This window comes from Dioscorea cayenensis, unplaced genomic scaffold (assembly GCF_009730915.1).
Source record: "Dioscorea cayenensis subsp. rotundata cultivar TDr96_F1 unplaced genomic scaffold, TDr96_F1_v2_PseudoChromosome.rev07_lg8_w22 25.fasta BLBR01001983.1, whole genome shotgun sequence".
Classification (NCBI taxonomy): domain Eukaryota; kingdom Viridiplantae; phylum Streptophyta; class Magnoliopsida; order Dioscoreales; family Dioscoreaceae; genus Dioscorea; species Dioscorea cayenensis.
In genome coordinates this window covers 1,085-12,758 of record NW_024088374.1, presented here as the reverse complement: position 1 = coordinate 12,758, position 11,674 = coordinate 1,085, and the positions used below count along the sequence as shown (strand labels likewise).

Here is an 11,674-nt window from a genome sequence, read left to right as displayed (position 1 = left end):
TATGTTCAAGCTCGTAATCTCCTTCAATCAATATTGAGGGATTCCCTCGGGTCATAACCTGGAGCTGCAACCAAAAAGAAAGAAAAAGAAATCAGAACGATGATAGAATAAGAAGATCAAGATTATCAACTTGGGAATAAATATTTGGATGGAAAACTTGTCAGGAAGACCCTTACATCATTAGAAGATTTGATGCAAATGTAGTAGTGCCCATTGAAGAAACTAGTAATATATCCACCATGAGGTCCGCTAAATTAATAAGATCTCTATAAGCATATGAGATGAATATAAAGTAAGAAAATAAAACATATTGGCACTACAAGTTGAAGCCAAATAATTTTTAAAAGAACTAGATGAAGATGAAGATAACAACATTGTATTACTCACCAAAAAACTTCCAAAAGATGTTGAAGTAATCAAAAAATAGGCGGAGAAATCTTTAAAGTGAAGCTACTAATCCATACAAGACAAATTAGAAAAAAAAAGTTGAGGAAGAGAGATAGAGAGAGAGAGAGAGCGAGAGAGAGAGAAGGAGAAGAATCATGTGTAAATAATGTGAAGGCATTAGACATCCAAGCCAAATGCGCAAACACACAAAAAAAAGAAAGGGATGACATTCAACATTACTTGGAGAGATGAAGAATCTAAAAGGAGTCATGAGAAGAATAAAGCACGCACCAACAACTATGTGACATTGAACTCTACCATAACAAAGATGAAAAAACCTACAAAGAGTAGTTATACCATAGACTATGTTACAACAACAACTAGTTATGTCAAAGGCTGTGTTACAACATCAACTGTAGGATCATATTGATCTGGCTGGGGGTTGGTCGGTTGCTCCTAAGTCATTGCAAGGGTGTTAGGGATGATGGTACCAAGGGTAGGTTGTGCCAAGATAGAGATCGTGTGAGCCTACCGAAACAAGAAACAAGATGCACTCACATACTCTTCGTTCGCAAGGAGCACTCCTAGTTCCTATAGTAACTCCATTTGGCTCGCTTGAACTCAATGACATGCTACTTACACTACAACAAAAAATGCTATTTACGACACATAAATTTGAGACGCTAAAAAGTGTTACAAATTTGCGACACAAATTGCAACAATGCGCGACAAAAAAAAACCAAAAACGTTACAAAAGAAACCTAATTATGTTGCAAAAAATGACAATCTAAGAACGTCGAAAAATATGTTGCAAAATTTTAGAACCCAGGATGTAATTGGTTTGTGACACAGATTGCGACACATTATTTGCAATGATCTATTTGCGTTGCAAAATGTGTCGCAAAAGTTTGGGCTTGTTTTTTTTAAATAAAAAAATAAAAAAAACTTTAATAAAAAATAATAATATAATAGAAATGGTAACAATAATAAAAAAAAGTAACATTCAGTAATAATAATAATAATAATAATAATAATAATAATAATAATAATAATAATAACAACAAGGAAAGAAGATAACCTATAAGCAATATCATCATACCAAAAATTAAAAGCCTCCAACTCAATCCATAAATATCCCCTTCATATATAATTTTCTTATATTTAATAATATTCATCCATTTATATATATATATACATAATTTTATAAAAAAATATCAATGTTTAATTAAAACAACTGGTAATGAACAAATAGTCCCTCTAAAGTTAAGGTATTCACAAAAAAACCCCATGACTTTGAGTATTCCCAAAAGGTTTTTCCTTTAACTGACAGGTTATTTTTCAGACATTTTTGCCATAAAGGTGATTGATTTTGACATAAAGATAACTGATGTTAACTGATTTGGCTCTCAGATTTTAAGCGAAAACACCAAATGTTAAGCAGAAACCCATAATTTTAAGCGGAAACACATAATTTTAAGCAAAAACCCATAATATTAAGCGGAACTCCATAATTTTAAACCAAAACACCAAATTTTAACTGAAACCCATAATTTTAAGCAGAAAAGTCAAATTTTAAACGCAAATGTGCTATATGTTAAGTGAAAACTTATGTGGTTAGACAAAAACACGCAATATTAAACGGAAAATATATATTTTAAGCGGGAAGTACATGTTGTAAAATAGAATAAACTAACGGAGTGAGCTGCATTAATTGAAATGTAGACTGTAAAAAAAAGAGTGACTGTCTGGTAAATTCAAATGTTAGAGGATCTGTCTGGGATGTTTTGAAACTTTCAATTAGTTATAATTCATTTTCCTTTAAAACAAATTAGCTATGCATAATTAAATTAAATTAATAATAATTTAATAATTTAATAATTTAATAAAAAAAGATACTATATAATCTCCACCTTCTCAATCTCATCCCAAGCTTCTTCAACATCCTTGTCTTCCACCTCTTCGATCTATCTTCGCCACTCTCCGCCTTCCACTCTCGGTCTCGTGTTTGGAGATCTGAAGCTCTCCATCAATGGCGTCTCCCTCGATCCTCCCTTCTTCTCTTATTCGAAGCTCGCGCCTTCAAAGACCCCGCCCCTGATTCATCCGATCTCATCCTCCTCACCTCTCGACTCCTTCACCTCCGATCCCATCTTCTCCGCCTTCCTCTAGCCGGACTTCGACTAAGCCGACTTCTCCTCCAAGGCCCTTAGCTCGAATCCGTGACTGCTCGCATCGAAGTCCCTCCATATATCCATCTGCCTCCTCTACTGGCATCTCCGATCCGAGGTTTTTTCTCACCACCCAGCCCTCCTTTCCTCCCTTCGCTCTCGCATTTTTCTTCGCTTTCCACCTTTCGCTTCTCACTACAGGCCCACCATGCTTCCCTCCAAGATCTTTGTTGATGAATAGTTTGTATTGTTTGATGAGTGTTTCAATGATTGCATAAATGGAGACAATGAGAATTAGATTGAAATTTAAGCAAAAAAAAGATTAGAAATGGATGCAATGTAGAATTTCTCATTATTTTCACAGAACAAGATAAGAAACTTGAGCATTTGAAACTTATTTGATCTGATTTGCTTAAGTTTATGATTTTTTTCTGACATTGATGAATAATTTGTATTGTGTGGAGGTAATGATGATCAGATTTATGTGGAGTAATTTTCTTGAACTTTAATTTCTCATCTTATTTCACAATGATCAATTTGTGACGCTCGATGAATGTTTGAATAAATTCATGAATATAGTTTGTAGAATTTCTCATAATATCCACAACAAGAAATCAAATGTTTGGTGTTTGTTTGAATGCATAAAATGTGGCTTTTTCATGTTTTTGCATAAGTTCGTCAAGCTTCAGTATAAACTATTTCCGGAATTAAGTCTTGACATTTTTTTTATTGCTAAATTGACAGAATTATGGAGAATGATATATTCAAGGAATACTGGAGAACAAGAAAAAGAGTTCAGATATTTTAGTATGCATGTTTGAACTGGAGCCTTGCACTTTGTTGTAAGTTGTTACGTTTTTGTCTTCAATTCTCTAAATATGTCATTGTATATCTTGAGGGATATGTATTTGGTTATGAGTGAATCAGTAATTTGAACATATGAGATAATTTGTAATATATTTTAAGCAATTATCATTTTTTTAGCATTTACACAGATTTTGTTTTCAAGTACACTACGTTTGAATGGAATTTAGTAGGGATTTTGAGCTTCATAGGTAATATCACAGTTCTTTAAATTTATTATGGTAAAAAATTTCACTAAATATCATTGCATTTGATGAATCCACCTAAGAGTAGAACTTTCTCATTTTAGAAGTTATGGTAAAGGATTTAACAGTCGAGTTTGTATTTGTCAATGACGCCTGTTAAACTAATTCAAAGGTTTGAAAATTTAATAATTGTTTAATCTTGAAATTGGTAAGCCCCCAAGCAAGGCTAAGATACAGTGTGTGATATAGGTATAATTTAGCAGGTCTTAAGATATCTCAAAACCATTTTAGTGCTGAAACCTTTCTATGAAGACTGAAGAGTATTTGCTTAAAAAATTTTTCCTTTATTTCAGTGCTCCTCATGGTGATGCTTGTCGAAGTAGAGAAACATCATCAAATTCCAGTGATGAATATGATGACCAGGTAAATGTGTAAAAATATATTTATATTAGTACTGACAGATGATACTATCAACTTGTTGATAGTATCATCTGAGCCATGAATGTGTTATTCAATCGCTTAACATCTATATGTGATGAATGTGCAATGCTCCCCTGATTCTTATCACCTGAGTCATATCAATCGAACTAGACTTCAAGGTTTCAAGTTATTTGGCAAGTCAATGTCAATACTAATTTCAGCTGCCTTTCTACTTTTTGCTTTTTCTATAGCCATTCTACAGAACTGAAAGTATAAGAGTCTTTTTTTCTATAGTCAGTGAGAAATCTCAGATCTAGTAAGAATGGGGAGCTCATTTTGTTCTTCATCTCATTTGAGGAAATCTAGGAATTCTAATCTTGCTTTTAGGTTTCTCTTCAGGTCACTTCTCCTCTTTGTTATTTGAGATTATTATACTTTTTCTTATCTGCTTGTAATGCTTGCTGTGGTTACACTACCCTGAGATATATATATATATATTGTCATATATTTATGGCTAAATTGTCATGAGAAAAAAAAGGAATAGAATGATCAGTAACTTGGTTGTATAACTCTGTGGATAAGGATTTTTTTTATATCTAGTAATCTAATGTTAGTTACAAGAGCATATAAAGTGTCATGTTTAGTACAAGTCTTTCTCAAGGATAAAGCTATAAGGTTCTTGTGAAAGTCTTACTTGTTACTTGTTAGGCTTCCTTTTCTTCTCCCCTGCTTTAGAATGAGAATATTCAGTAGTAGAGAATGCTGACAAAAGAATTAAGTGGTGGGGGAAAAAAATCATCCTTCACGACCAAGGTTTAATGTTGATAAGAAGATGAAGTGACTAGAAAAGGTAGATGCTAAACCATGTGTTAGTTATGGCTTGTGATTGTTCCCAAAAGCTTGGTCATAATCATCTGTTAAAAATGTTATATAATTTGAAGGCTAGTTCTTATAACAAGGAGATTGGCATGACTCTTGTTGTCCCAGGGCTCTACTATAAGAAGGATCCCAAGTCAAAAAGGACCAACAAGGATGCAGTTCTTCCTTATATTCTTTGAGGCGCTTTTGCTTACTATGCTCTACATGAGAAAGATAGGAGATATTCCAAGATTGCTAATGATTATCAGTCACTTGAACAGGTATTAGAGTTTTGTGATCGTTTTCCCACTGGTTGGTGCTTAGTGATTAGTAATTTTTGTGCCCCGAATTGTTGTTATCAACATATTGGATGTTTTCTTAAACTATTATAGTGGTGATTTGTTTTGCTGCCATTAAGGTCTAATTTGTTAGTATTGTTGTGGTGTTCTTTCTTAAAATCAGAGGAACTTGGCATTTACTGGCCGTCATAAAGAAGGTATTCATCTTCATGCTTATTTTTCATCTAAACACAACATAAACTGCACTTTAATATTTTTAGTGCAGATCATAAACGGATTGCAAGCAGACTACCAAGACACCAGAGAAGGATATATACCTCAAAAACTGGTTTCATGGTAGACTTAGAAGAAAACAGTTAGGGCCCTGCTGTGGGGTTATGTTTATGTGTGTATATATATAGGAATGAATGTGATAATCCAATACAAAATGTAATAATAATGCAAAATAGTAAAAAATGAATGTGATGTTTTGGATTATTACATCAGATACTTTTATAACTTTCTATTGTTACATTAGATGTTGAAACTTATATTTTGTATTAGATTGCTCTTTTATATGTTTTAACTATTATATTTTGTATTGGATTGTTATTTTGGATACTTATAGATCAGAATGTTTATTTTGCATTATATTATAAAAAGTTATTGTTGATGATTGTAAGTTTAGCTTTAAAAAGCAGTTTGTAAAAATTGTTTCAAAATTATGGAAAATAATCAAAAACCATATTCCAGCTTTTCCCATCAGGAAGTAATTAATTTGTGACGAGAATCTATGCGACACTAAAATGTATCTCTGAAAATGTCTCAGAGTTGCAACATAATTTGTAGACATGATTTGTTACATTATAAATGTGTTGCAAAATTCGTTCGCGTAAAAGTCGTCACCACCGCTTGTGCCACGTTAAGCTATGACCACAAAAAGTTTTGTAATATTTAAAATATGATCGTAAAGTTTTGTCGCGAAAAGTCTCAATACATCATAGCGACACCTGCAGTACACATATGGCAAATGTATCACGAAACAATTGCCGCATATCGGGTTGCAAATCGAATTACGCAAATATCAGTCTCAAAAGACCCACAGTGATCATGCGATAGAAATTTGCGAGACGTTTTAATTTTTGTGTCGAATGATGTACAGCGTTTTCAAAAAGTGCGATGACATTTGGGCATAGCGACGAAATGTAACCGTTCTGCTCCGGCTACGCGGTTATGTTTGCTTAATTGAGATATGCGGCCAGCATTTCTTTTGATTAATTGCTCTCCAAAATGTGTGTGGCAAAAGGCATAGCAAATCACGTAGGTATGTAGGGCATATTCCTCTCCACCTTTTACTTGTAGGCACGATGACCGTGGCAAAGCCTTTGGCTCTTAGAGCCTACGAGGTTAGCGTGGCACAGCTCATTATCCTACTCCTGAGTCCCGATCCTTATTACAATCGAAATTCTCTATTAAATGGTCTAATGAGGACATAATACACAAGGTTTGAGAGGCATGTCTTTCCAGTAATCATCCTCATGGTACCTGGGACCTTTCATCGATAAGCGTGAAGTATCACTTACACATTACGTATCTGCTAGGGCCTCTCAATCATACTCAAGTGTTGGACTCAATTACATGATATACACTCCACAAATATAACACCCGCATTGAATGTTCTGAACCGTGTTAGAAATTACGTTATAACGCATGGTCTGGGTGGATCGAAATGGACCACACTATGATGTACAAGTAGTATACATCTGCACATGTTTACCACACACCTAGTGTTGTCTCTGGGGCCAATGAGGGTTGTGGCTCAAGATGTCTGTGATTATATTTTGAAGGTAGGTGACTCCCACCAGTAGCCTGTGCTGACACCCTAGAGCTGTATGGGGATGCACTAGCTATATATGGTGCCTAGTAAAGCACTAATGAGACATATGGGCAAGTGAGACCTGCTAACAGCTTGGAGTATTCCTTTATGAGTGTACAATCCTCGTCATAAATACCCATAAGGATCGAGAGCCGAGTGTAACTCACATCCCAAATCCTATCTCTAAAAACCGGAATTGTATAACATCTTCCTTTTCTAAAACTAGATACTTATCTATCAAGCTCAAAGTGTATAGCTGAACTCAACACCCCTAACATTAGCTCTCAGTACACTGTTCCACAATAGAAAATACTTTTTATCTCATCCCTTAATATGATCGCAAGTGTCTTTGACCTCTTAGAGCAACCATATCTCCTTTGAAACTACCCATTCTATCGCGTGTGTGCCCCAAATTGAAGGTTCCTCAAACAAATTAACCTCTGCTAATTGGCTAGAGGTAAAGGTGAAATGAATTTTGAATGAGACATCTTGGAGATTCCTACTTCTCTATCTCTTTATGGGACTCATATCGATGCTCTTTGGTCATGGCATCTTCCTACAAGACCAAGTGAAACAAAATTAGCAAGTAAAAGCACAGAAAGCTACAGAACCATGGCTAATCCATAGCAATCCATAGCCATGGTTCTATTAAACTTACGAACGAGGAACCATGGTGAATCCATGGTGTGGTTTCCTTTGTGCATAGCCATGGATACTGCTTGTAAAAATTATGGATTTCTCAGTATAATCCTAAAAAATGAGCTCTACATTCCAATTGAAATAGAAGCAGCACATTTAACGGATAAAATATAGCCAAAATATGAAGAAATGTGAAAAGATTTATCTACCTCAAGAAAAATCACCATGAATGTGAAAATCACTGAACCCCCACAAACCCCAATGAAATCATGATAAAATCCCAAATAAACTCATAAAGATTTGGACAAAGGCTAAGGATGCAATAAGAAAAGGAAAGGACAATGGAGATCCTCGAAATCGGGAAGGCAACATAATAGTATATGGATGGATTTGAACCTTGTGAATCAAATATAACAGTGATAATGAGGTATCAACCAAAGTGGATGGCTGAATTAGAAAAAACATAATCATGACCTATATAGGCATCGGCCAGTAAGGCAGTGTATTGCTCTAGAAATTTTAAAATTCTTGCAAGCTGGTTTGCACCAGTTGATTCACTTTTGGCTTACATGAGATGATCCACTATAGTAAATTTGCTTGTGCATCCTTCTGTTTTCCATTAAAAACCATCCCACATCGAGGTACAACAACCATGAAAAGTTGAAGAAATTATACATGAATTGCTCCAAAAGCTGTGATTCATCCGTGAGCTAATCTCCAAAAATTCACAGATGTTAATAGGGGTCATGGATTGACATATGTATTAGAGATATTAAATGATAATTACTTTATTTATTATTGTGTATATATTTAAACTTGTATAAAATTTCAAATTCCCTTGATTAGAGTTAGTTTCTAATTTTAAATTATTGTTTTCAGATTTGTTTACTTAACCTATTTATACTCTTCATCAACCAATGGAAACAAGCATTATTTCATCAATTCCAAATTCTTACATGGTATCACGCCACCGCTAGTCAATATCTTCCTTTTACAAACCACAATCCTAACCCATCAAATTTTTCAGCTCTACATGACTGATCAACCCCAGATTTTCCTCGCCACCGTTTCCTTCCCAATTCAAAATAGATCCAACCCTTGCAACTCATCAACATTACATGACAATATTGCCAAACTCAACTCCACCAATTATTTGTCATTGAAACTTCAATTGGAAACCATTCTAGTCGGTTATGATCTCTAAAAATACATCAAGATTCTCCTTATGTTCTTCACCATAGTTTGCACCAACAATGGCAAGCACACCTAAATTGGAATATCTTCTCTAGGTTCGACCAAGATAAACTATTGTTTGGCGCCCTTGTTGAATCTATCTCTTCTTTAATTACACTTATCCATTATTACCACCTCACATGAGAAGCATGTCTTACTCTTGCCAATACATATGCTCACCTATCTCATGGAAAAATCAAGAAAATAAAGGATCAAATCAAGCTTTTAGTCAAAAGGCTCTCTCGTGATCTCAAAATACATCGTTTATCAATATATGTCAAAATGAACTTCTGCATTTGGCAAGACTGATGGACAAGTGAAGATCTTATCGGAAGATACATGATAGCCTTGTTTGATGACTACAAGGCTCTTAGTGATCTATTGAGTGTCCGTGATACACCCATCTCTTTTGATGAAAGTCATGAGAAACTCATCAATTAGGAGCGTCATCAGTGGTCAATTATACCCTTGGTCTTAATAATGTTTGTGTGATTTTGGCGGGAGTAAGGGCCTCACACCTCACTACATGGTTGTAACCCTCTCCCTGGCTGCTCCAACACCTTGGCCCCGGCCCAAGGTTGATTGGCACCCTTTTACGCGTCCCATGGGTAGGCCAGGTAGCCCGGTTATCGTCGCAGGGACTTGCATGCCACCTGATGTTTGGGTTCCCGTGCTGCGGTTTGACGCCTTTCAATGGCGCACTTGTCTTTCCCTTTTGGTCATCCTCAGTGCGTCCATTTAGTAGCTTCAAAACGCCTTGGCCATTCCATTCACTTTCAGACAACTCCTTCTTTCAGGTATATCATTTATATCCTTTGATTTAGTACATCGCTTCATCATGTTTCATTTCTGCAACTCTCGTTCCATTAAATTCCATGATGGTACATGCTGGCCAGTATGGCTTTAACTTGATTTTTATTTTTTACTAATTTTAAAAATCAAGCGTCCATTCGAATTTCTTGTCAACTCTTTCCTTATGAAAGATTTATGGAAGGACAACACCTCGAGACCGAGCTACAAATGGTGTGTATGGTGACATGTCTTCCTCCCAAATCCAAGAATTTGCTTTTCAGGGTATACGTCTTCTCTCACTGAGTACCACCCCTTTGACAGGTCCATGAATTATCTTTAGGCATATTATTATACACTTTTCTTTTCTTCATTTGTAAGCCAGGCACCATTGAAATTTTACTCTTGTAAGCCAAATTCCCTTTTGTCAATCATGTTTGGCCTCCACTTAAATCATTTTCTGATCAGGACTTTCTATTCTTCTTTGATTTCAAATACTATCTTTGAATCATTACATCCTCTTAAATCAGCTGTTTGTTCTCTTTCAGCATTTATAAGCATTGATTTTGGCTTTCATTTCAAGCAGGTTTGCTACCCTTCCTGGAACAATGGGAGGGAGTGCAGTCTGAAACATTTTTGTCAATAGCACATCTCCGTATAACGCTCTGCCTTCCTAAACAATAACTCGGGCATTGCCCAGCCCGGCTGTGGTGAGTGGTGTAAGCTCCCTACAGGCTGCACATCTCTCTCCTTTTGATCGCCTGCTTTCCTCATAACACATCATCAATCATTGGCTTCAACTATCTTAAATGATCTCTCTATGCATGGCTGTTTGACTTTCTCTCCCCAAATTATTCAAATTTACAAATCTTTAGTTGTCTTGCAACCTAGCACATCCATTCTCTACTCATGATTGTCCCACGCCTCCTTCCTTTTCTAACTATACTAGACAAAATTATATAGACCTCTTAAAATATACTTCCCATGTTCATTTTGAGATTTCACATGGTTAATTCCTTTATCTTATGGATGATCTCTGGTTCATGCCTTTATCTTTATTCCTTCCTTCTTACTCCAGGCTTCCTTTTTTTGCTGATAACCATAAACACCCCTCGCTGGAGTGATTTCTTTAATCCTAACTCAAGCCAGCTGAAATCTTTGGCAGCACAAAATCCCTCCCTTTGCAGTCCAACCCCTTGCTTGCCCCAGACCAGCACTACCCCCTCCTCTCCCAGTTTTTCCGAACTATTTTTCTTTTGTGTCCATTTCATAAGCCAATCATCAAACACTAACACTCTGCTCTTCTTTCCCAAAGTGACCCATATGACTCAAGTTATCAAGGATAACTGCGTCCGTTGAAGCTATCCATTGAGTTTGTTGCCTTATTCTAGCATTGGGGTTCCTATATGAACAGCCAGGTTTTGATAGATATTTTCCTTCTTATTATAGTAGTTCCATTGACAAGTATGAGTTCGATCTCTTCGCTGCTAGGGTTTCCATTAACATGAAGTCTTGGCTTCTGGATCATCCATTTCTTCTCAAGCCCCACAAATCTTAGTTTGGTGCTTCTATTGAGGATCCAGCCGTAGTTGGTCTCTCCGCCAACTCAAACGTCAACAATGCTGCCTTTCTTTAAAGGGTACTTTCACTAAAATGTCTACATGACTTTAACCATGGGCTTCATTGATATAACCACATCTAGCATGTCTGGTTTGAGAAAACCTATCTATGTCTAAAGTAAGCACCTGGGTGCTTGGTATAGCGAAACTATGGGTTCCTTGTCCCTTTGTTCATCTAGCTCTATCGGTGACACCTCTATGTTTATCTTCAGCAAAAACAAAGTAACTCTATCTAATTTTTTATGTTGGAGTGATGTTATTATCACCGATGGAGTTTGAAACTAAAGTGAATGAGAACTGGTGGCTCATGGCGCAGTGCTGGGTGTGGGCAGGGGCACTCGGCAACAGACAGGTGTGT

At 36.0% G+C, this 11,674-nt stretch overlaps 1 long non-coding RNA gene across 1 annotated transcript; it reads left to right on the top strand.

The window, feature by feature from the left end:
- The first annotated feature begins 2,933 nt into the window (after positions 1–2,933).
- Positions 2,934–4,791, top strand: LOC120257256. The gene is made up of 3 exons (XR_005535605.1): positions 2,934–3,397; positions 3,958–4,027; positions 4,733–4,791. It is a non-coding gene; the product is annotated as an uncharacterized LOC120257256 (long non-coding RNA).
- The last annotated feature ends 6,883 nt before the right edge of the window (positions 4,792–11,674 follow it).